General features: G+C 37.0%; 1 pseudogene; it reads left to right on the top strand.

Annotated features, from left to right (window-relative positions):
- LOC127194142 (solute carrier family 25 member 36-like) overlaps positions 1-26,676 on the top strand; it is a 54,064-nt pseudogene extending 27,388 nt beyond the window's left edge.
- The last annotated feature ends 679 nt before the right edge of the window (positions 26,677-27,355 follow it).

Below are 27,355 nucleotides of genomic sequence, written 5' to 3'. Positions count from 1 at the left end.
TCAGAGTGCCCTACTCTGGGGAAGGACCAGAGAGATTATTATTCTCAAATACTCTAAGGACAGATGCCATGGCAAGTGTGCTCGCTCATTCTCACCAAAAATGCTATAATAACTAAGGTCCCTGGAGGAACACGTCAGACTTTTCTAACTTTGAATACATCCAATATTTTAAGGTTTCCATACATTTGCCTCCTAATTATTTTCCTACTTCTTTCTCTAAGTTTTGTAGAGTAAACAATTGTCACATTCTAAGGAGCTGCCTACCTAACACTGAATGCAGGAAACGAAAATCTTTCTTTATAGAGTTTCAAGAAAAAGTCAAGAAAAAAAAAATCAAATACCTGAAAATACGTGTCAAGTGTTGCTGTGAATCATAGGTGCATCACACAAGAAAAGAAACGTGTATGTTCATAGGAGACAAAATATCCCTCAGGTAGGGGAACATTTGAAGAAATGTCTGCAGTTGGTTGTGAATCATGTAAATATTTAGAAGCACAGGACTCCAGAAATTGGGACTACTAATATTGAAAGACTAGAGAAAAGAGCCCTCGTTTATTCAAATGCCAAACCTAGAGTCTCTCTCCATAGCTCTGTCCACCTTCATCTGACTTCAAGTCATGCCCTTTTACTTCAGCCTTCAAGTGGTGGGACTGCACATGAGCATGCCACCATGTCTGGCTGAGTCAAGGTGTCTGGTATTGCACCATATTTTCCAACCATGAGTGTTACAAAATGAATTAATATATGTGCATTAGGCTGATCAGTTTAAAGTGTATCATCATCATGTAATTCAGAGTAATAAACTATCACAATTGTCTGAACAAACTATTATTCTCATTGTAATGAACTGCAATTGTCTTGTCAGGGATGTTATGTAAAAGACAAATACAGAATGAATTAAATCATAACAAAATGATAGTTTTATTTAGAAAGGCTACTTTAAACTTTTTGTTTATTTCGTTATGGTGTGGAATACATTAAACTGTCTCAGAGTAGCATCGTCTTACTCTGAAATATTTATAGCATTGTACAGGAAAAAAATAGAAGAAATAGCAGTAAAGATGGTTATAGAAGCTATCAACTTATATGTGAGATAAGAATAGCAAATTCTTTTATGTAAATATTTTATAAACTTTCTTAAGAAGAATTTGCCTTTATGCTTATTGAGTAGTAAATATTTTCATAAAAGTTGTAGACAGTTATTTCAGTTCCCTTATCTTATAGCCCAAGGCTATGCAAGGTAATTTGGTGAACAGGCTTGTTTAAAACAAAAGCCTTTTAAAACTCTTTTCTTTAATTTTGTTACATTTTCATCTATCTTACACTACTCCAAGGGCTACTTATTTTCTTAAAATAATGAGACAGCCTTTTCTTTTTCTGTAAAAAAAAAAATAAGAAGAAGAAAGAGGCAAATGTAGGGTTTGCAGGCTTCACAGTCTCTGGGAAACTGTTCAATTTAACAACTGAGAAACATAGATGGAATGTAAAAGAATGAGTGCCTGTGTGTTCCAATAAACCTTTATTTACAAAATTAGGGATGGGGGCCCAGTTGCTTCCTGAATCATACTTTGCTGATGTCCATTTTAGGTTGTAATTTATGATTCTACTTTGGTAATAGTTTTATGATTAATTTTTAAATTACAGAGACATGGAGGTTCTGTGGACTGTTAGAACACTGAACAATTTTTAATCTAGTAGCTTAACTTGAAAATGTTATATTGGGGGGGTCAGGGTCTCATTTAGTCCAAGAAACATAGAACTCAGTATATGGTTGATGCTGGTATTGAATTCCTGACCTATTGACCTTCCTGTCTCTACCACCTGAGTGAAATGATTATGGTCCCTCAGGAATTACAGAAAAATACATTCAAACAGAAGAAAAATTCAATATATGCCTTAAAGATATACAGGAAAATATAATGAAATGGGAGAATTAAGTGATAATATCAAGATCTACAAACAGAAATAGAAACAATAAAGAAAACACAATCTGAGGCAATCCTAGAGATGGAAAACCAAGTGAAGAGAGCAGGAACACCAGACACAAGCATCATAAACAGGTTACAAGAGATGGAAGAGAGAACTTCACATGTAGAAAATACAATTGAAGAAATTGAAACATCAGTTAAAGAAAATATTAAACCTATAAAGTTCCTGAAAGAAAACATCAAAGAAATCTTGGACACTATGAAAAGACTAAACCTAAAAATAACAGGAATAGAATAACAACACACCCAGCTACAAGACCTAGAAAATATTTTCAACAAAATCATAGAAGAAAACTTCCCAAACCTAAAAAAAAGAGAAGCCTATAAAAATAAAAGAAGCTTACAGAGCACCAAATAGATTGAAGCAGAAAAGAATATCCCCCCAATTACATAATAATCAAAACACTAAGTGTAGGTCTGGGGAGATGGTGTAGTGGTTAAGAGGGCTGACTGCTCTTCCAGAGGTCATGAGTTAAAGTCCCAGCAACCACATGGTGGCTCACAACTATCTATAATGTGATATCATGCCCTCTTCTGGCCTGTAGGTGTACATAAATAAATAAATGAATATTTTAAAAAGGAAAAGAAAAGAAAAGGAAAAGGAAAAACCAACCCCCCCCCAAAAAAAAAACACTAAGTGTATAGAATAAAGAAAGAATAAAACTGCAAGGGAAAAGACCAAGTCACATACAAAGGCAAACCTAAAGAATTACACCTGACTTCTCAAAAGAGACTATGAAAGATAGAAAGGCCTAGGCATATGTCATGCAGACACTTAGAGACCACATATGCCATTCCAGACTACTATAACCAGCAAAACTTTCAATAAACATAGATAGAAAAACAAGCTATTCCGTGACAAAACCAAGTTTAAACAGTATCTAGCCACAAAGCCATCCCTACAGAAGATACTATAAGGAAAATTCCAACACAATGAAGCTATCTATACTGAGGAAAACACAAGAAACAAATTACCCATATCCACAAAACCAAAAAAAGGAAGAACACAAACAAGTATTCTACCAACAACAACATCAAGATAACATAAATTAACAACCACTGGTCATTACTATCTCTCAACCTCAAAGGCCTCATCTCCCCAATTAAAAATACACAGGCTACCAGAATGGATGTGAAAACAGGAACCAACATTCTGCTGCACCAAAGAAACACACCTCAGCAATAAAGACAGACATTACTTCAAAGTAAAGGGTTGGAAAAAGGTTTTCCGAGAAAATGGGCAAACTAGTCACTGGGCAAAAGGTCCTCATTTCTACCACAGACAGACTTCTACCTAAAGCCTAAATCTTATATCAAAACCCCATATATTCATAGTTGGAGACTTCAACACCCCACTCTCATCAATGGACAGAACATCAAGACAAAAAATAAATAGAGAAATAATGAAACTAATCGGTGTCATGAGTCAAGTGGATTTAACTGATATCTACAGAATACTTCACATGAACACAATACAATATACCTTCTTGTGAGCACCTCTAGGAACCTTTTACAAAATTGACCATATACTAGGACACAAAGAAAACTGCAAAAAAAAAAAAAAACACACAAGAAGACTTTAATTACCCCTTGCATCTCATCATCCCATCATGTATTAGAGCTGGAACTCAACAACAACAGAAACAACAGAAAGCCTACAAACTCATGAAAACTGAACAGCTATCTACCCAATGACCATTTGGGTGAAGGATGGAATAAAGAAAGAATTTAAAGACTTTCTAGAATTCAATTAAAAAGATGCACAACATACCCAACCTTATGAAGCATCATGAAAGCTAGTGCTAAGAGGAAAGCTCATAGAACTAAGTGCCTTTATAAAGAAATCAGAAGGGCAAATAGAATAGACTACAGAAGCAATTGAAGAGAAGGAGCAGGATGGGAGCTAACAATGGAGGTCCACTGAAAGACTCCACCCAGCAGGGAATGGAAGCAGGTTCTGAGCCTCTCCAAACTTTGGTATGGAGTTCAGGGAGTCTTACAGTAGAGGTTAGGGATAGAAGGATCTGGAGGTGACAGGAGCTCCACAAGGAGACCAATGGAGTCAATAAATCTGGGTGCTGCTGTCTATTCTATTTGCCCTTATGAATGAGAATTAAGCATCCTTCCTAGGGTCCTCCTTGATATTTAGTTTCTTTAGGTCTATGTACCGTAATGAGGTTATCCTGTATTGTGTGGCTAATAACCACTTTTATATGAGTTTTACAAGGATCTTAAAAATCTATGATTTCAGTAAATGCCTCCATGATTTCCAGATGCATATTTCACCAAAGAAAGTACAATTACTTTTAACTAAAAACCTGTTAGAGTTCTGACCTGCTCTTTTGAAATACCTATGTTTTGAAGTTGCAATGCTAAACTAATCAAAGATTTTAAGCTCTAAAAAAAATGCTTTATTTTATTTCTACTGTGTTATTTTAATCTTTCAAATATTTCCACTACTGCAACTATCCTTTCCTTGACCCTAGGTAATTCTAAACGTGTGTACTCAGGATGGCCTGCCCAGGGCTTGAAGCCAACTAATGCCATTCATGTTTCCTGCCTGAAACATTTCTCCAAAAAAGTGAGGTCGTTCTCTCGCCTGCTGAAGACTGTATCAACTTGGATAAACTAGCTGGGAAGGACTGAAAATTGTAGTCATTATATTGTTATGATTCAACTTTGAAATCTTTACCCTACTAAAGGAAAAGGGTGAGTGCTTTTCTTTTTTGATGCAGTCAATGATGCACTGAGTAAGAAAGGAATAAGCAATGTCTATCCACTCTCATTTTTCCAAGTAGAGATCAATTGTGAAAGAAGTGATGAGCACAGACGTTGACTTAAACCTTCCTGGTTACTTAATTGTTTCTGTATACAACCCTTTGTCTTTTCATGATTCTTCTGGAAGAAGCCTGTGCTACTAAAATATAAAGGAAGTGTATTTACTACACAATCTCTTGAGACTTCAAACCTCAAGACATTTCCTAACTCTACAATTTTTTCTTCATTTTATGAACACGTGCTGGTTTGCTCTGGATCATCAGAGCAACAGTTAGGAAGCCTCATCTAATAAATGCCATAACCTTCCTCTGACACCTGGCACACCTGCTGGACTAATGAAACATCTGGCACCTTCCCTTACTGACTAAATGGCCATTCCAAGGACCTGCCATGCAGCCCTTCACCTTGGGAACTCAAACACGCATGCTTTATTTCTCCCATCACTCATGTTTTGCAATTGCTGAAACACTGTGCAAATCTATTTGTTAATACCTGATTGAGTTAAATGACTGCACACTTGCTACAATAAAATGCTACATGAGACTCTTTATAAGATTTTAACTTTTCCTGCTTGTAAATTAAAATTGCTATGAGATTTAACAGACAATTTCAAAAGATAAAATTCAGGTAATAATGTGCAAGACACTCAAGAAAAAATGCAAATCTTATCTCCAATGAGATAGACGCTACATAAGAATATTTGGTTAATCCTTTAATATAGTGCTACCAGGAAGTAGTCAAGATGTCAGAAACAAAATAGAAATATTTTGGCATATCTGCATAAATACATTAACTTTCACTTTAAGAAATTTATGATATCCTGCTTATTGCACTGTGCACAAAATAAGCCGCAATTATATTGTAATGAACAGAATGAAGAATCATGAAGGAGAAATGTTATCAGGGAGGGCCCAGTTCTAAGAATAGACTAGAAAATGAGGTATTTTGCTACATTCTGCCCACATGAAACCTGATACATGTACTGGCACGAATCCATCTTCTTTGATACCAAAATATGAGAAAATGAACTATTTCTTGCTAATAGTTGCAGCATACATGTAGAAGGATTAAGAAACAGCCAACAAGTCCATGGAGACTATCACTCCCAGAAAAACTGTGAGACATAAAACTCTGTTTTTTGTTGAATAATGTTTATAACGTATGTTCTTATTATGGTTTTTCCTCCATCAACTTTTTCAGATCCTCCTCCTCTCTGCTCCCATTAGAATGCACAAACAAGAAACCTTTGGATCTCTCCTTAGATAAACAAACATCTTGAAAATAATAATAATAAAATAGAATAAAACAAAAGACAGATGAACTTCGATAGGCAAAACAAGCAAACAAGAACAGAAGAAAAAGAGCCAAAGTAAAATCAAGAGAAATATGAAAAGAAGCATAGCATTTGTTCATGCCAGAAATCCCATAAAAACATAAAACAAAAGCTATAATACATATAAAATACAAAACATTAGAAGACAAATAAACTCCACAGATGACATTGAGTTCATCCTGTGTTGGCTGTCTCCTGCTAGGCATAGGGACTGCCCTTAAGAGTGTCTTGTATCACCAGTGAAACTCCATTGGAGAAAACTATTTTTTTATATTTTATTAATTTATTCAAATTACATCTCAATGGTTAGCCCATTCCTTGTATCCTCCCATTCATCCCTCCCTCCCATTTTCCCCTTACTCCCCTCCCCTAGAATAGACCAGAGAAAACTATTTTTATATGCATGTAGTTATCAATTGGATATAGTTTCTGGCTTAGGGATGGAGTTTCTGTCCACTTCTCTCAGTGCCAAGACCCCATGAAGCACAGGCCTGTGGTAGTCCCGTGTATGCTGCCTCAGTGTCTGTGAGTTCTTATGTACATCAAGGCTGTTGACTCAGAAGCCCTTGTTTATTTAGTGTCCTCCTATCCTCTCTTGTTCTTACAATCTTTCTGTCTCCTCTTCTGCAGGATTCCCTGAGCCCTGAAGGGAGAGATTTGACGGAAACATCTCGTTTAGTGTTGAGTGTCATAAGGTCTCTCATTCTCTCCATCATGTCTGTCTGTGGGTCTCTGTATTTACTCCCATCTTCTGCAGGAGGTAGTTTCTTTGATGATGGCTGAGCAAATCACTGATATGTGATAACAACAGAATATAGTATAGTAGGGAGTCATTTTATGGCTAAGTTATCAAAAATGGGTATTGGATTTTATTGAAGGTCTTTTCTGCATATAATAAGATGAATATGTGGTTTTGTCTCTCAGTTTGTTTAAACGGTGGATTAAATTTATTGATTTTCATATATTGACTCATGCCTGAATCTCCAGAGATGACTGTGTGGTTTCTGTTTATATGGTGGATTACATTTATTGGTTTCTATATGTTGAACCATCACCCTCATATCTCTGGGATGAAGGCTAATGATCTGCTTTTGGATTCTGTTTGCCTGGAACTTACTGAGAATATTTACATTTCTATTCATAAGGAAAAATGATTTTTAGTTTTCTTCTTCATTGGGTTTTTATGGGGATTGGATATCAGGGTAATTGTGGCCTCATAAAATGAGTTAGGAAATATTCTTTCTGTTTCTAATTTGTGGAATAATTTGAGTATTATTATCATTAACCCTTCATTGAAAAGTCTGTTAGAATTCTGCACAAGAACTATAAAGTAACGAAAACTCCAGGACCAAGCACAAGCAATCTTTTTTTTTAGAACAATTAGTAAAGGCAGTTTATGTGACCCTCAAAACAAAATAGACTATGACCCTCCATCCTTGGTTGCTTCTTGGAGGTTGAAATCAATCTCTCTTTATAAAGACAATGCACACATAAGACACAGGGCTTGGATGAATTGAGCTGGATGTAACATGAATGCCTCCTTTCTGTGGTCTAGGTTCTATGGTAATACAACATAATATGCAATTTGCCAAGGGTGGAAGCAATTAGTTATCTTACCTAGCTAAAGTACCTTTGAACCACAACTTGTTTATGCAGGTATTTTTTTATACTATGCACAATAATGACAAGCATGCCACAATATCCTTAAAGGCATAATAATTGGCTTCCACATATTGATAGCAATTAACAGCTGTCTAGCTAGACTTAAGATCCTTTCAATAGGAGAGAAACCATGCGTAGTCTAGAAACCTAGCCAAATTCTTGTGGCTAGTGGGGTCATGGGTCGTAGAAGAGAACCCGCTACGGCCACTTTGCTAGACCAACATAAGTCCTTACTGCATTCTAAATCTTATCTTTACACCGATAGTTAAACGTATATCTGTCATCGCTCATCAAAGAAGCTTCTCTTTAAGAAAATAAAGGCCACTTACAGGCAACCACAATTAAAAATAATGCAGAGAGCCATTGATCATCAGGAGCCCAGTCCAAGTGAATACATCTACATCACAATCCCTGCATCTGTGAGACTCAGGGAGCAGCAGAGAAGAGGCAGAAAGACTGTAAAGAGGTAGAAGACAAGGAAGTCTGAGGTAAAGCATAAAAATATCTGCATAAAGAAGTTCTGAAGGATGGCAATGTCAATAGATGTGCTAACATGGAATGGGAAAATTCTTACAGGGCCACACCCTACAACAAAGAACTACAAATACTGACTGTGGGGGGACGAGGAAAGTTGGACTCTTCCAGCAATGCACCCATTAATTGAAAGTCCTATAGAAATTGGTGATCCCTAAAACCATATATACATAAAACACAAAATGGACTAAGCAAGTGGTATTTATATATTTATGCATGGGCACATACACACACACGTAACACTAATAAGTGAGGAAGAAGCAGCTATCAGTCTGAGTGTAGGGAGAGGGCATGGAAGGAGTTGAGGAGGGGATTTAGAAGGACCTGGAGAGAGGAAAGAAGGTGAAAAAATATGTACTTATATTTTACTTTTCAAGTATGAAAGATACAGAATAATGTATAATATAAAATGCCTATTTCATATGTGTGCGTATCATATGTTGTATCATGACATAAGCATATAATTGTTATGCATTGTTTTTGTTTCAAGCAGCTATATTTTGGGATCAATTCCCTAAAAAGTTAGTCAATATGTTAATAATGGGGTCTTAGTTTTTTGTTTTGTTTGTTTGTTTGTTTGTTTTGGTTTTTTTTTTTTTTTTTTTTTTGAGGCAGGGTTTCTCTGTGCAGCTTTGGCTGTCTTGGATTCACCTTGTTGTCTGGGCTGCTCTTGAACTCACAGAGACTCAACTTTGCCTCTAGAAGTACTGGGATTAAAGATGGGTGCCACCAAGCCTGCTTGTGTTAATAATGACTATCAGCATAACGGTCAAAAATTAAAGACAGTGAAATCATAAGTGTATGTACTATATGCCAACTGCTTGTCTAATCATGAATTAATATTTTATAAACTATGAATCAATATTTTAAATTTAGAGAATTTAGAAAAACTAGGAGAATATATAAATAAATTACATCTGATGTGTTTATGGAACAAATAAGGAAGAAACTTTAGATTTATAAGTCATCACTGTATATAGTATACATGTATCGTGGTACTATACTATTAAATATATTTACATGTGCTCTGCATGAAGTGAAAAAATGTGCACAGCTCCATAGGAAGATGTGGAGGAATGCTGAGTGGATGTAACAACTGTCAATAAAGTGCTGTTTAGCCAATCAGCTGGGCAGAAGGATAGGAAGTGGAAGGCAGGACTTCTGAGGAGAGGGCAGAAAAAAGTGAGAAGGTTAGAGGGAAAGGAAGAGCATGGACAAGCACGAGGAGAGAAATTGCCTAGTACCATCATAGTGGCAAGTGCTTGGGGTATATGTATGTTATGAGGTTTTGAGTAGTTTATTTATTTTACAGGTAGACTTGTTTTAGTTAGATTCTGCCCAGCGAGTAGTGTTGACAGTTTAAAAGTACCCTTCAGACTCTTTGTCATTATCTAGCCTTCTTAGGCCGAACCGATATTGTAACAGAAGAGAAAAAAAAGAAAAAATAATATTTGAATTCAAAACACAGTGACTCGTAAGTTGAATAAATAGGATTCTGTATTTCTACACAGCTAGTGAAACTACTGAAAAACAGTGCACATGAAAGGCAAAGTATAGTATACTCTTCTCACAACAGTGATGCCCTGGAGCATTGTTAACAGCATGAGTAGAAGATCAGCACACCTTTGAACATACGAGAGGCACAGGCTCGAGTTCTTGCCAACCTCTTGTCATAGTATTTCACTAAAGGATCAATCACTATAATATATTGGAATTCCTGTTTAGAGATTCTTTACTTAATGGACTCATGTTTTTAAAAATTGCTAAGTGTCTGACTTTTTACAAAATAATTTCTTTTATATTTTGAGGTTGTTGTATAATTACATAATTTTATACTTTCCTCTCTTTGAGTCAGGTTATCCCATGTATCCTGCTTCCCTCTCTTACAAATTAATAACCTCTCTTTGCATTAGTTGTTGTTATATACATGTATGTACTTGTATATGCATATGCATTCGCACATAAATAAGTATAAACTCTCTGGATAATGTTACTTGTATGTGTGTTTTTCAGGGCTGACCATTTAGGATTAGATAGCCAATTAGTGTGTTTTTACCCAGGAAAACCACCTCCTCACTCTCAGAATTCCCCAGCTGCCTTTAGTTTGAGACCTCATAGGCTTCCCCGATTCTACTTTTCAACAAGGAAACTTCTCTGTACAACAGATGTCAACCAGTACAAAAAGCCACACCCACTCAAAATGCAGTGTTGTGACGCTCCACAGGAGATATCTACAGTACAACTACACATAGGCTCAGGGATTATTGTGGAAGAAGGGGGTGAGGAATGTAAGAACCAAAAGAACAATGAGTTTGTTGCGAAACTGCATCTCCTAGGAATATCCGAAGCTATACCCATAAAGTCTTACCAACTTGTCTACCTAAATATGAGCTAAAAAGGACATTGCCAATGGATATCCAGTTGTCTGTTGAAGCGTACGTGGTAACTATCACTGGAAAGGTTTTACATTTCTTTGGCACTGGAAACTCTACTATAAATTCCAAAGACTTTTTGTCTCACTAGACTGTCATTCATTATGCTTTTCTTTTTCATTGTGAACAATTGTGTTTGGGTACCAAGACCTATTTCAAAAATAGTGTAACGAGCCAACATAGTGATATTACAGAAGAGCATCAGTTGCTGAGTGAGGAAGAAACAACTCAAAATATTTTCAGATATTTAATATATATGAAAGCTGACATTATGTTCATTAGCAGCATATTTCATTTAATAGATAATGATGACTCGATTGTCTAATAACCATCCACTATGGTTGGATATGGAATGTTCCTTATTCTCATGTGTTAAAGTCTTGGGCCCCAGCTTGACATCTTGTGGAAATGGTGAAACTTTTAAGAGGTTGAACCCAGTGGTAGGTTTTTAGATTACTGGAGATGTGTCTTTGAAGAGGTTATAGGTGGGACTCTAGTCCCATTTGATTTTGATTTTTTTCTTCCTGGCCAGGAGGAGAATGGTTTTGCTCTGCCATGTTCTCACTGTGATGCATAGTCCATGAGCCTACAGTGATTGGATGGACCATTGACTGAAGTCTCTAAAACTATGAGCCAAATAATAATATAAATATATATACATTTGTTATCTCAGAGACTTACTACAGTATGGAATGATTACTAGCATACCATCTGGAAGTAAAAAGTTGAACAGCTCCTTCTTCAATGTGCAGATACCAGTTGCAGGTTATATACTTAAATATAAAAATGGCAGCAGTTTGCAATTTAATATAAAGCATTATAACTTAAACGTGGATGAGAATATTGCAGCTTATTATATAAATCAATCTTCCTTTTTCCACTACTTATACAAAATTGAACATTCAAAAGCTTGCCTTTACTTAAATGGGTGTTCCTAGTTCATAATAGCTCTTTCTTCCTTGAGCCTCCATGCTTAAGTTCCTATTAAAATACTTAAATAAAATCTCCAACTTTGCTTCATAACATAGCTAAGCCGGAATTTATTTTTAGCATTGAAAGTAGAAACTTGTGTCTTTGTCTGTTTAACTTGAGGCTGCTCTTTAGTCTGCTGAGAGTGGCACACCATGAGCTTTATCTTCAGTCCTTTGCTATGCAAACCCTCAACAAAGTGTGACTGGGCCAGGGTCTTTGTTTTAAGATTAATTTATCTACTTTATGTATATGAGTGCTCTGTTTTCATGCACACCAGAAAAGGGAAACAGATTCAATTACATATGGTTGTGATGTAACACGTGGTTGCTGGGAATTGAACGCAGGGCTTGTGGAAGAGCAGACAGCGCTCTTAACCACTGAGCCATCTCTCCAGGCCCAGGGGTTCTTGTTCTAAGTAAGATTACTCATCAGGCCAGCCTTAGGTGGATACCATCTGATCATGCTTTCAAACAGTGGAATATCTCTAAATTGGTCTTCTGTTGCTGAAAATACAAGTCAAGGATAACAGCCCTGAAGCCGCACTTCATTCCTCCTCTTTCTTGCCTCAAGGAACAGAGGTATGGAAGGAGATACAGCAGCATGTGGCTTTATCTCCACCCGTGCTCACTGGTAGGAGTGTATTTGTGCTGATCCACCTGGGATAGGAATAGGTAACAGAAGACTAATGGACAAAGACATCATCAGCATATGCCTGTGGCTCACATTTAAATTTTTTGTTTGCATTTTAGAAATATTTCGATAGAGACAGTTGAAAAATACCAGAAAGTTTTTAAACACCTAAAAGAGTTATAAATATGATGTTTTGGAGAAAAATCATGCATGATTTTTTAGCTTTTCTTATTAACAAGCAATTTCCTAATAGCATGGAAGAGAGCATTTGTTTCATTCAGAAAGCACTTTAAAACAAAGACAAATGCTGTTTTCTCATTAAAACGTGGTATAGACATAAAGAGTCAAGCAAAGGGGTTTTGAAAAATGGCTCTCTGTAAATTAATACTGAGTATGATTACTTGGGCTGCTGTAAACACACAGGATGAGTGATGAGGACATCTGAGCACTTAGCAGAACTTAATGAAACATTTGTGGATGCAGCAAAGCTCATCAGTGATAGCTCGTTTCTCTCCTACCTCATATACAAGTTTCAACACACAAAAACCAGAGGCTAACACTGACAAATGCAGCAAGCCATCAAAGTTTGCTATTCCTTGGCATACATACTTGCTCACTGAGCACCAGTATGCTAACTGGATTGAACTGTACCAGCTTGGTTAACTTTGAGGAGTGAACCTGAGTGAGACACGTTAAAAGACCGTGAAAATGACTTGAAGATAATGGTTAAAAACATCATTAGAAATCAGAGCTTTTGATCTTTTCTGCAGATTTAAGTTAAAGTGTAGTTTCATTTTTCGAGCTAGAGGACTCAAATCTGATATTCTAAGATAAAGGTCATCCTGTTTGATCCTAGAGTTCTGCTTCACTTTAGGACTCTGTAAAGTTAAATCCATCCCTCAATAATAAGGGAAGGTTCCAGTCATTTGTGTGTAGTGTTTATTATATATAAGTTACTAAAAGTGTGAGCAATGAACTTAATGATTTGGGTTGCTGTTGTTCTTTATTTTCTTATTATTTTATTTATTAATTTGTTTCTTTGGGACTTTTTTTGAGACAGGGTTTTTCTGTGTAGCCTTGGCTGCCCAAGACTCACTATGTATACAGTGATATGTATACAGTGATATATACACACTATGTATACAGAGGTCCATCTGCCTCTGTCTCCCCAAGAAATTAAAGGCATGTGCCACTGCACCTGGCTGAACTTATTTATTTGTAGTCTAAGAAAATAGCTGGTGTTTCTATTAACTGATTATAAGTTAATTATAAAATTTAAATGGCATGGAATATGATAATCCCTTTCAATATTCTGGCAAATGTCCTTTCCAGCATCCCTTTAATACCTGTGCATATTTACATAACTGTGAATAATGTTGCAAGCATGGGAACATTGGTTTTCTTTGCCCTTCTTCAGGCAATAAAATCCCATTGCTTATAGCCTTCTGTCAAGATTTTATGCTCAAAAGATCAGTACATATTTAATTTTAATAGATGTTTATATTCTTGAAAGGTTGTAACAATTTATTTTTCTATTCCCAGGGCTTGAGGTAACATTTTCTAAAGTTTCTAGTATCCTCCCTGTAAAAATAAGATGTAATAGCTTATAGCATTTCTATGGATTTCTCTTTCTATTTGTTTGACAATTATTCAAATTGTCTTTTCATGAACATTTTCATTGGTAGTTTTTAATTTTCTTAAAATGTTTAGACATTGCTTGTTTCTTTCTAATTTTACAATGTATTTTAAAATAAAACTATATCAACATATTCCTACCCATGATCCAGTCAGCTCCCTCACCCTCCTTGTGGTAAAATAATTTTTCATAGGTTGCATACATTTTAAGTATTTTATTCAATATAGTGTTAATAATTTTATATCATTTTTTGCAATTCAAGTTTTTATTATTATGACTTTGTAGGATTTTTTTCTTCTAAGTTGAAATAGCCATACCTCAGAGAACGCAGCAGAGCAGAAGGAGCGGAGGAAGGAGAAGAGAAAAGATAAATATAAAGAAGAGAAGAGATAAAGAAGGTGGTGCTGAGCAAGTAGCTATAATAACAGAGTGATGGAGCAGAAGCCACACCAGGAGTCATCAGATTATAGTGATTTTAGAACAAAGTATTTTATCTACCCATAATCTTTTATTCTTAACCAATAATTTTAATTCACTTGCTAAATGTTGAAGGCAAAACAGTAATTATCTTCTAGGCCCAAGGAAGTTTCTACATGGAAATTCATGAGACTGTTAGAGTACTTAAATCACATGTCAATCTCCACACATTAATAGTGGGAGACTTGAACACCCCCTTTTCCCTAAAGGATAGGTCAACGAAACAGAAGCTAAACCAAGAAATAATGCCACTAACTGATGTCATGAATCACATGCACCTAACAGATATCTACAGAACTTTTCACCCAAACACAAAAGAATATACCTTCTTCTCAGCACCTCAAGGAACCTGCTCCAAAACTAACCATGCAGTAGGTCACAAAGCAAGACTCAAGAGATACAAGAAGCTTGAAATAATACTTTTTATCCTCAGACCACCATGGACTAAAGCTGGACCTCAAGGAAAACAGAAATAAATAAAGCCTACACACAACATGGAAACTGAACAACTCTCTACTCAGTGACAACTGGGTCAGGGAAGAAATAAAGAAATTAGGGACTTCCTAAAATTTAATGAGAATGAAGGTACAACATACTCCAATTTATGGGATACAATGAAAGCAGTGCTAAGAACAAAGTTCAAAGCACTAAGTGATTTCACAAAGAGATTGGAAACATCTCATTCAAGCAACTTAATGGCACACATAGAAGCTATAGGGGGAAAAAAAGAAGCAGACATACCAAAGAGAACTAGACAGCTGTAAATAATCAAACTCAGGGCTGAAATTAAATAATAGATACAAACAGAACAATTCAAAGAATCAACGAAACCATGAGCTGGTTGTTTGTGGTAATCAACAAGATAGACAAATCCTTAGCCAAACTAGCTAAAAGGCAGAAAGACACTATCCAAATCTACAATGTCAGAAATCAAAAGAGACAACAGACACAGAGAAAATCCAAAGACTCACTAGGTCTTACTTCAAAATCATATACACTACAAAATTTGAAAATCTAAATGAAATGGACAATTTTCTTAATAGGTCCCACGTACCAAAGTTGAATCAAAGTGAAGTAAACAAATTATATAATCCTAATTTAAAAAAGCTCAGGGTCAGATGGTTTCCGTGCAGAAAAGCGGTTACCAAACCAAATAACCCAATTAAAAAATGGGGTATGGAGCTAAACAGAGAATTCTCAACAGAGGAACACTGAATGGCTTAGAAACACTTAAATAAATGCTCAAAGTACTTAGTCATCATGGAAATGCAAATTAAAATGATTCTGAGATTCCACCTTACACCTATCAGAATGACTAACATCAAAAACTTCAGTGATAGCACATGTCAACGAGGATATGGAGAAAGAAGAACACTTCTCCATTGCTTATGGGAGGGCAAACTTGTAACAACCACTTTGGAAATCAATCTGGCACTTTCTCAAAAAATAGGGAATAATTCTACATCAAGATCCAGCTATTACCACACTCCTTGGCATATATCTGAAAGATGCTCCACCATACAAAAAGTACATTTTCTCAACTATGTTCATAGCAGCTTTATTCATAATAGCCCGAACCTGGAAAAAAACTAGATGTCCCTCATCTGAAGAATGGATAAAGAAACTGTGGTACATTTACACAGTGGAATACTGCCAGTTATTAAAAATAAAAAATTCTTGAAATTTAAATACATCATCCTGAGTGAGGTCATCCAAACCCAGAAAGATACGAATGGTATATACACACTTCTAAGTGGATATTAGCCCAACATAGATGTCTTCTATGAGATTCCACCTACTGGGGGTTCTGGAAAGATGCTTGGACTCTCAGCTGAACTATGGGCAGTTCACTGAATCCTGTGGAAAAGTTGGGGAATAGAAGTATCCAGAGGGGTCAGGACCTTCACAAGGAGACCATCAAGACTTGAAGATCTGGACCCAAGGCAGCTTGTACAGCCTGATGCACCAACCAAAGGCAGTGCCTACAGAGAACCTAAACCCCATGTTCAGTTATAGCCAATGGGATGTTCATTCTCTATGGCTGTGGGCAGGGGGAGTCGGGGACTGCCTCTGACATGAACTCTGGTGTGTGCAATTTGATCACTTCCTCTTTTGGGGGAGGCCCTGTGTACACAGAGGAAGGGGATGCAGGCTATCCTGAAAATGCCTCACAGGCTGTGGTCAGATAGTGGAGGAGGAGCTCTGCTCGCTTTCAGAGTTCTAGGGGAGGGAATAGGGTAGGATAGAGAGGGAGGGTTGGAACAGGAAGATATGAGCCAGAGGATCGCAATTGGGATGTAAGTTAAATAAATTATAATAAATAAAAAATGAAAATAAGGAAATATTCATACCTCATCCTAATTTATAACCATTTGGAACCGTAAAAATCTTGGAAATATTAAAAGAAGCAAGCTAGTAGGCTAGGAACTAACATCCATGCATTAATTCTCTGTTCTTTTTATTTTCGTCACAATTACACTTTAACTTTATTTAAATACAGCTAAGACAGACAGTTCATGAATTAACTAAGGCCAAATTGTGTGGCTAATTATCTTTTGACAAATGAGCTCTACCTGTCCCAGCCTCTGCTACACCCTCAGCCTCTCTCTGGTCTCTTTGCTTATACAATTGTCTCCTCGCCCGGGTTCCAGTGTGCTCATCTAGTGTAAAAGATAAAACCTGCTTGACATTCAAGCCACCCATGCCTATGAGCAGAAATATTTAATCTACTTCCCTGGAATTATTTTTATTAGAAAATTCTGTTTTTTCACAAGCCTCCGTCTGTACACTGTGTGTTCTGACCACTCCTCAAATCTCTTCTATTGTCCTCCACCCTTGCCAGTTTTCCTAACCCTACAAATCTCTTCTCTTAATCATTACTTTGGGATTTGTTTAGTGTCCCACAGAGTTTACTAGTGTCAGCTATGTAGTGCATCTCATTTTAGAACACTGCTCTTAACTACCACTGGGTGTAACCAGTCCTGCCTGCAGTGATGGTTGGTAACAGAATTGGGAGACAATTTTCTCCTTATATTGCTTTAGTCAAGTAATCTTATCACAGCAAGCAGAAAAGAAACGAAGATGGAACATAAATTCAATTGGCGTAAGTGGAAATATAGGCATATGTCTCAATATAAAAGCCATACTTCCTAAAATTTAATATGTATTTATTTGGGATGTTTGAGACAATGTCTTGTCATGTATTCTATGCTGACTTCCAGTTTTTCCAATAACTCTTCTTGCCTACACTTCCTGCATTCTAGGATAACAGGCATGTACCACCCTACCCAGCTTAACTTATCCTTCTTAATATGAAAATTATTAGCTCTAGATGCAGTATAATTAATGAGAGATTAAAACTCTTTTTTTTAAATAATAGATAACAGTAGCCACAAGGCTGTTTTTTGATATCAATGCTTTCCAAAGTCATTTAGTACTTTTAATTTCTTTTAAAAATTGCTTTTGTTGTTTGTGTGTATCTGTCCCTGAATATTTGTGCATGTGTGGTTGTGCTTGTGAACATGTCAATATGGTTTCATGGAGTTGGAATGACAGGTGCTTGTCAGCTGCCCAATGTAGGTGCTATGAGCTAAACTCAGTCCATCTACAATGTCAATAAGTCTTCTTAATCTCTAGGAAAAACATCTCTATAGCCCCAGTGTTCTTATTTCCTAAGTATCAAAAAAAAGTGTACTAATAATGCCCAACTGAAAGCAATTACTTAAATAAATCGATCACAAAAATATGACCTTCTAACATTATTTCATAAATATTTATATTTTCGTAATTATTGTTTCAAGTACTTTTTATCTGAGCACAAAACCCTAAATCTCATAACTAAATACTTTCAGTTTACATAATATGTTCTGGAATACATAAACAGCAACCACATTCTAATTTAGGAGTCATGTGCATTGTTTTTAAAATCAGAATTATGGAAACAGAAAGTGAAAAAAAGACTATGGGAGTTACATTTTTAAAATGACAGTATAGTAGCCAGGTCCATTCAAAATTAATTTTATGTGTTGGTTGCTATAGGAATGAATTTCATCAGTATATTTTAGAGTAATATAACAGCACTCATTTAAATGTTTAGGAATGAGTTTTATTAATGTTTTTAGAGTAATGTAACAGCACTCATTTAAATGCTTAGCTATTTTCTATACAATATCCAAATACCATTCTTCATCATAATTACACTTTGTAGATATACACTTAAAAATTTCTCAGCAAAATATTTTTTATAATTAAAAACAAAGATAATATTTCACAGTCAACAGGCCTTTAGTGATACAAAATAAGAATATTACTTATAGATATTACATGTAGTATAAATATATTTGTAATAATTTTAATGAAAATGTTATGACAGAATAAGATTTTTTTATTAATTTATTCATATTACATCTCGATTGTTAGCCCTTCCCCTGTTTCCTCCCATTCTTCCCTCCCTCCCATTTCTCCCCTTCTTCCCTCCCCTATGTCTGTGACTGAGGGAGACCTCCTCCCCCTATATATGCTCTCAGAATATCAAGTCTCTTTTTGGTAACTAGCTATCCTTCCTCTGAGTGCCACCAGGTCTCCCCATCTAGGGGACATGGTTAGAAAAGGGGCACCAGAGTTCGTGTGAGAGTCAGATCTCACTCTCCACTCAACGGTGGAGAATATCATGTTCGTCGGCTAGGTCTTGGTAGGGGTTCGAAGCTTACTGCCTATATTCTCCTTGGCTGGTGCCTTAGTTTGAGGAGGACCCCAGGACCCAGATCTGCCTGTCATAAAGTTCTTCTTGTAGGTTTCCAGGACCCTGTGGGTCCTACTATTTCCTCTTTCTTCCATGCTACTCTTGCCTAAAGTCTCAATCGGATATCCTCTCCTCTGACCCACTTTCTTGGTAAGTAAAGATTTTCATGGTACATACCCCTTGGACTAGTGTTTTGATATAAGTGAGTATATACCGTTTGTCTCTTTTTGCTTCTGGGTGAACTCACTCATTATGATAATTTCTAGATCAATCCATTTGTCCACAAATTTCTGGAATTCCTCATTTTTAATAGCTGAGTAGTATTCCATTGTGTAAATATACCACAGTTTCTTAGTCCAGACAGAATAAGATTTATTAAGTGGGTAATCCTCTTGTTTTTAGGAAAAGCACACGATTAGTTGGTTTCTGGTTCTTGCTTCACAAGAATAGAAGTTGTATTTTATTTATTGGGGGAAATGTCACACCTTAAGAAACTGTAAGATGGGGAATCTTTATCAGAAAAACTAAGATTCTAAGTACTTTTGTTTTGTTTTGTTTTGTTTTATAGGACAAGTGTTTAATATGGTTTAAATGAGAATCTACATAAGTATGGACTATGTAAATATATTTGTAATGACAAATACAAAGCAACATCAGACTGTGTTCTTCTCAGTTAAGACTTTACTGGGATCAACCATCATTGTCATAGTAACTCTCACATGGAGACATCCTTGTCTTATCATAGTGAACAATTTTTATCTGCCTTACAATCTCATCTGCTCAATCAGGAGGCTGACTATGATTCCAACTTCACTCTATGTTATACATAGTGCTTAAAATACTCTTTTTACTTTTTTCTTTTTTATTATTTTTTGTATTAATTCATTCATATTATGTGTCAGTTGATATCCCATCCCTTGTATCCTCCCATTCCTCCTTCCCTCCCACTTACCCCCTACTCCCCTCCCCTATGACTGTGACTTGTATGCTCATAGGGTATCAAATCTCTTCTTGGCAGCCTGCTATTCTTCCTCTGAGTGCCACCATGTCTCCCCATCAAGGGGATGTGGTAAAATATGGTGCCCCACATGAAAGTCAGTCCCCACTCTCCACTCCCCACTCAACTGTGGAGAATGCCTTGTCCATTGGTTAGATCTGGTTTGGGGTTTGAAGTTTATTGCACCTATTGTCCTTGACTGGTGCCATAGTTTGAGCAGAACCCCTGGGCCCAAATCCACCCATCATACTGTTCTTCTTGTACATTTCTAGGATCCTCTGGATCCTTCTAATTCCCCATTCTCCCATACTTCTCTCACTGAAAGTCCCATTAGGATGTTCTTTCCTCTACCCCACTTTCATAAGTGAAGACTTTCATGGGACATGCCCCTTGGGCTAGTGTCCTGATATGAGCATTCACCATTTGACTCTTTCTGCCTCTGGGGTAACTCGCTCATTATGATCATTCTAGTTCAATCCATTTGTCCACAAATTTCAGGAATTCCTTGCTTTTAATAGCTGAGTATTTCATACTGTAAATGTACCACAATTTCTTTATCTATTCTTCTACTGAGGGACACTTAGGCTGTTTCCATGTTCTGGCTATTACGAACAAGGCTGCTATGAACATGGTTGAGCATATGTTCTTGTTGTGTGCTGGAGCAGCTTCTGTGTATATTCTAGGGAGTGGAATAGTTGGGTCTTGAGGAAGCCTTTTTCCCAGTTTGATAGTGCCAGATAGATTTCCAAAGTGTTGTACTAGTTTGCATTCCCACCAGCAATGAAGGAGTGTTCCTCTTTCTCTACATCCTCACCAGCATGTGGTGTCACTTGAATTTTTGATCTTAGCCTCTCTGATGGGTGTAAGATGGAATCTCAGAGTTGTTTTGATTTGCGTTTCTCTGATGACTAAAGACATTGAGCATTTCTTTAAGTATTTCTCAGCCATTTGATATTCCTCTGTTGAGAATTCTCTGTTTAGTTCTGATCCCCATTTTTCAATTGGGTTATTTGGTTTGGTGGTCTTTAATTTGTTCAGTTCTTTATATATTGTTGATATTAAACCTTTGTCAGATGTAGGGTTGGTGAAGATCTTTTCCCAGTCTGTAGGCTCATATCTTTCTTGGAGCCTATCCTATCTCATCTCCCGATTGTCTCAGAAATGCCCTGCTCTTTTTTTCCCTTTTCTTTCCAATCCCTCTCACCTCTAGCACTTCTCATCATCCCTCGTTTTTCTCCACATATCCTCTCCTACTCACTTCCAACTCTTCATCCACTTCCAATGTGTATTGTATTTCAGATCTGAGTGAGATTCTAGGAGGATCTCCCTTGATCCCCCCTAGTTACTTAGCTTCCTTGTGTCCGTGTATTGTAGTATGGTTATCTATTAATATATGGCATATATCTATATCTACTTATAAATGAGTACATACCATGTATGTCTCTCTGGGTCTGGGTTATCTCACTCAGATTGATCCTTTCTAGTTCCATCCATTTGCTTACAAATTTCATGATTACATAGTTTTAATAGTTGAGTAGTATTCCATTGTATAAATGTACCCTATTTTCTTTATCCATTCTTAGGTTGCTTCCAGTTTCTGGCTATTATGAATAAAGCTTCTATGAACATAATTGAGCAAATGTCCTTGCTGTATGGTGGAGTATCTTTTGGGTATATGCCCAGAAGTGGTATAGTTGAGTCATGAGGTAGTACTATTTCCAGTTTACTGAGAAAGCACCAGATTTATTTCCAAAGTGGTTGTACAAGTTTGCATTCACACCAGTAAGAGAGGAGTGTTCCCCTTTTTCTACATCCTCACTTGAGTTTTTGCTCTTAGACATTCTGAAGTATATAAGGTAGAATCTCAGAGTGGTGGTGTTAATTTTCATTTTCCTGATGACTAAGTATGTTGAGCATGTCTTTAAGTGCTTCTCAGTCATGAGAGATTCCTCTGTTGAGAATTCTCAGTTTATCTTTGAACTCCATCTTCCAATTAGATTATTTGGTTTGTTGATATTTAATTTCTTGAGTTCTTTATATATCTTGGTTATTACCATCTATCAGATATAGGGTGGGTGAAAATCTTTTCCAAATCTGTAGGCTGTCGTTTGATTCTATTGACGGTGGCTCTTTGCCTTACAGAAGCTTTCAATTTTATGAGGTCCGATTTATTAAGTATTGATCCTGGCGAATGAGTTGTTGGTGTTCTATTCAGGAAGTTGTCTCCTGTGCCTATGAATTCAAGGTTCTTTCCCACTTATCTCTAATAGATGTTGTCTGGTTTTATGTTGAGTTCTTTAATCCACTTAGACGTGAGTTTTGTGTGAGGTGATAAATACACATCTTTTGCATTTTTATACATTTAGACATCCAGTTATACCAGCACCATTTGTTGAAGATGTTCTCTTTTTCTCATTTTATGATTTTAGCTTATTTGTAAAAATCAAGTGTCTATAGGTATATGGGTTTATTTCTGGGTCTTCAATTCAATCTCATTGGTCTCCAAATCTGATTCTATGCCAGGACCATTCGGTTTTTATTACTGTTGCTCCACAGTGCAGTTTGAAATCAGAGATGGAGATACCTTCAGAAGTTCTTTTATTGAAAAGTTTTGTTTTTAGCTATTCTGGGTTTTCGTTTTTCCATATAAAGTTGAGGATTATTCTTTTAATATCTTTAAAGAATTGTGTTGGTATTTCAATCAGAATTGCATTGAATCTGTAGAGTGCTTTTTGTAAGATGGCCATTTTTACTATGTTAATCCTACTAATCCCCAGGCAGGGGATTGGAGTGGGGGTGCTTAGCCTATATGATCCTAAGGACCAGAAGGTCTTCTCTGGAACCCAGAAGGCTTCCTCTTGCCAGGGAAATTCCTGGAGTCAGCAGCCCCACTGCTTGCTCACTTGCTAGCTCTGCAGTCACTGGGTTCCAGCTGTCCAAACACAATGCACAGGGCACCACCATCTTGGAGTGAGATTTTGTATGCCTCTGCTGTCTGGCAGGTCTCCTTAAGGATAGGGGTAGAGCTGTGGAATGGAGGCTCGGACCATTTCCCTAGATCCCAAGTTCAGGTGGCCAGAGGCTGGAACGGAGCATCCATGGAGCCCAGGAGCTTTCCATGGAAAGCTGGGAATGGCTGAGTAGCCAGAGGCTAGAATCACTCATTCCCAGCACCCATGGGCTCTCCTCTCACCTAGGAAACACAGAAGCTGGCATTTTGGAGTCCACAACAGGACCTCCGTCTTGCTCCAAAGTCACTGAGGTCCTGTTACCCAGGAACTGTGCATGCTGGGTGTCACCATCTTGGATCTCCTTAAGAATATAAGAAAAATAGAATAACAAAATGATAAATAAAATGATAGCAGTATATTGAATAGGACATAGAATTGGACAAGTCTTTTAAAGATAATTAACATCTCTAAAAACATTTTTCTTACTACTCATGGCAGTTATGAAATAATATATTTAGAGATTTTGTGCACTCTAATTTTTTTTTTTTTTTTTTTTTTTTGCTTTGTTTTTGTTTTTCAAGACAGGGTTTCTCTGTGCAGTATCCCTGGATATCCTGGAGCTCACTTTGTAAACCAGGATGACTTAAATCTCCCTGCCTCAATCTCCCAAGTGTGGTACTATGGGCGTGTGCCACCATACCTGGCTGCATAGAGCTTTTTTGTATAAAACTGGTATGATTTTTCTGCAGGGTTCTCTGAGTCCTGAAAGGAGGAATTTGATAGAGATAACCTATTTAGGGCTGTGTGTTCCATGGTCTCTCTGAATAATATATGATTGTGAGTCTTTGTATTTATTCCCATCTGCTACAGGAGAAGGAAGAAGCTTCTCTGATGATGGCTGAACAAGGCCCTAATCCATTACTCTAACAGGGTGTCATTAGGAGTAATTTTATTGCTGCTTTTGAAAAAAATCTAATTTTGTTTAGAATAGTCTTTGGTTTTCTGCAGGTCTGTGGCCTATCCAGTCTTAGATTATTGGTCACCCAAGCAATATTGCATATGAGTTCTATCTTATGGAATCAGTCTTAACTCTAACCAGATATTGGTTGGTTGCTACCATAGACAATATGCCACCATTGCACTAACATATCTTGCAAGCATTACAATGTTGTATTCCAAAGAGATTTTGGATGAGTTGGTGTTTACATTTATTCTTTGATAGTGTACAGTATACCTTCCCATACAAAGACATTAGCACATAGAGGTGAAGGCTATATATTGATACCAGCTTCACTTCTCCATGTTCAATAAGTTGTGTAGGTATCATCTTCCACAATTGGACCTTGCTGTCTCTTTGTAGAGAGCAACCTATAGTTTTGGCAACATCTTAAGTTGGGGTTTCTCATGGGGTCACTTTGGCCAACAACACAATTAGATGTAATCCAACCCTGGTCCTGAAGTCTTCATTTGCTGAACAAAAAAAAAAAAAAAAAAAAAAAAGTCAAGAAAAGATAGAGGACATTAAAAAATCAAGGCCCTCTAAATAACCATGATCAAGGTACAGAGACCAAGGCAGAATGTGCAGAGACTGTATGGGTCTGTGCTGGATGGGATGGGTCGCAGAGCTGAAGGGAGATATAGACGCAGGCTCCCATTTCTAGAACAGAGGCTATCATCAACTGATAACCACTTGCAAATGAAGGCTTAGTTTCCTTCTAGGTGGTTTCACTGGGGGAAATAAACTATTCCTAAAAGTAGGTTGAGTTCCCCTCAGTAAGTGGTCTACAGAAAATGAACTGATTTGCATCTTCGGAGGATTCTGATCTCATAATGTCTGTTATGTCCATACTTTTCCTTTATTATCTTTTAAATTTTTTATTATTTTTATTTTATTTATATATTTTCTTTTTTTACTCTACAGGTTCTTTGTATCTACAATATGGTTTCCAGTTTAGTGTTTTTATGGGATTCTTGAGTATACCAATAAATAGATCTCTATTTCTTATGCCTTCTTTGATTCTCTTTTCTTTCTGTTTATTTGTTTTGGCCAATTCCAATATGTTAATTTTTGTTTTATCTTATTATATTTTGTTTTATCATTATCCCATAATGCCTTGCTTGTTTCTAATGAAAGACAGAAAGTGATGGGTTCAGTGGGGGCGTGGTGTAGGGGGATTGGAGTAGGCAGAGGGGAGACTGTAATGAAGATACATTATGTGACAAGAAAATATAAGTTTTCTTAATTGTTTTAAGTCTATTACTTAAGTTTATCTTTTTGGTTATTGGTAAGATTTACAAGTTGTGTGTGTGTGCCAGGCATGGCTGTGCAAGACTTTAAATTCAGTGCACAGGAAGGAATAGGCAGTCAGATCGCTGTGAGCTCAAGGCCAGCTTGGTCTACAAGTGAGTCCAGGACAGCCAAGATTAGAAACCCTGTCTCAAAAGACAAAAACTAAAAAAAACCAAAGCAACAAACAGAGTCTGATGGAGATCTCCAGAGCAGGAACACTGAGGGGTGGGTTCGTTGGTGGCCTTCCACAGGCAGCCACAGCTCAGCCCGCTCCCATGAGTGCCTGTCTTGGCCCTTATGCTGGCATTGGCCTGCTGAGTCCGTGTGCTGCCTCTGTGCCTGGAGGACATGCAGAAGAGAAAATGAGCACAGGGACACGGTGGTGCATCTGTTTGCTGGAGGATGTGGTGGTACCGTGAACGCTATTCTGATGTGTCAGCTGCAAGTTGTCAAAATACGGTTTCAGTAGTCTCCTGTGACACTCAATATCTCTGACTTCAGTTGAACCACCATCCCTGGAGCCAGTGCCAACCAAGAAAGGAATGGAAAAAGAGGGTCAGTTGTTTTGAGGGTTAGACCCCACTTTGGTAGGGGTGGCCCCCTCTAGAGCAATATACTTTGCTGCTTATTCTAACTGCAAGGAAAACTTGAATGGTGGTTTTGATCCTGATTCTACTCAAACACACATGATTTCATCTCCAATGTGTGTTTTACTGCACTCACTACAGTAAGCCCCATTTGGTTTATACAGACTCCGTCTCAGCTTGATGCATGAAATCGTGAGGAAAAGCAAATGGGTGCTTTTGAATGTGTTCGTAAAGCATATCAGACAGATGGACTGGGAGGATTTTATAGGAGCATCTCTGCTTCATATGCCAGCATATCAGAGAGAGTTATCCACTTGGTTATTTATGAAAATATAAAGCAAAACTACTGGAATGTAAAACTGAATCTATGATAGAAAGTGATGAAGAGTCTGTGAAAGAAGCAACAGATTTTGTGAGAATACTGCTAGCTGCTGCCACCTCCAAAACCTGTGCCACAACCATAGCATTTCCACCTGAAGTCGTAAGAACAAGGCTACATGGCGAAGGAACAAAATACAGGCCTTTTTTTCAGACACTGTCTTTGACTGTTCAAGAAGAAGGTTTAAGGTCCCTTTACTTTGGTCCAACAACTCATCTGGTGAGACAGATTCCAAACAGCCATTATGACGACCACCTGTGAACTGGTGGTCTACCTGTTCCATGGATAGCATCAGGGGCTGCCATGCTTCAGAGCAGGAAGACAAAGATCACAGTGGACCATGGAATCCTGAAGCCAGCAGGGCGAGCGGAAGGCAGTAGTTTGGAAGCATGTAACTATGATGGCTGAGGGGAAGTTTGGTTGTAGGAAGTAAGTACCACACCACATTCATCTTTCAGTGACAAAACCCTGGGCCGCTTGTAAGGGAACTCTTTTCATATAGGGGTTAAGATGTTTTTAGGTCTAGATAGATGTTTTAAGTTGATAATGACGAGATATGATATATATTGATTTACATTAGGAATTTTAAATGCACCAAGATAGGAAAGTTGTTTTCCTCAAGGCTGTCAAATACAAATAGCCAAAACACTAAGAATGTAACATTTATATAATTCTTGATTGTGTCATAGCTCTTCTTGCTATAGGTAGTTTATTGTATATATGTGTAATAACATAAATATATATGTAAAATTTAAAAATATTTAATAAAAAAATTTAAACAATAAAAAATAAAGTCTTGAGATCAAGAATACAAGAATAAATCACAGTTAGAAAGAAAAGATAAGTCTCTATTTTGTATATTTTTTTAAAGAAAAGTGTTCCTTTCTCAAAATTTTCTCTACCATTTATCACCAGCTACAGTTTTGTTTATAGATATATGACATTCAGAATATAGTGTTGATTCAATG

This window comes from Acomys russatus, chromosome 10, assembly GCF_903995435.1.
Source record: "Acomys russatus chromosome 10, mAcoRus1.1, whole genome shotgun sequence".
Classification (NCBI taxonomy): Eukaryota; Metazoa; Chordata; class Mammalia; order Rodentia; family Muridae; genus Acomys; species Acomys russatus.
This window is presented reverse-complemented; position numbering and strand designations above follow the sequence as displayed.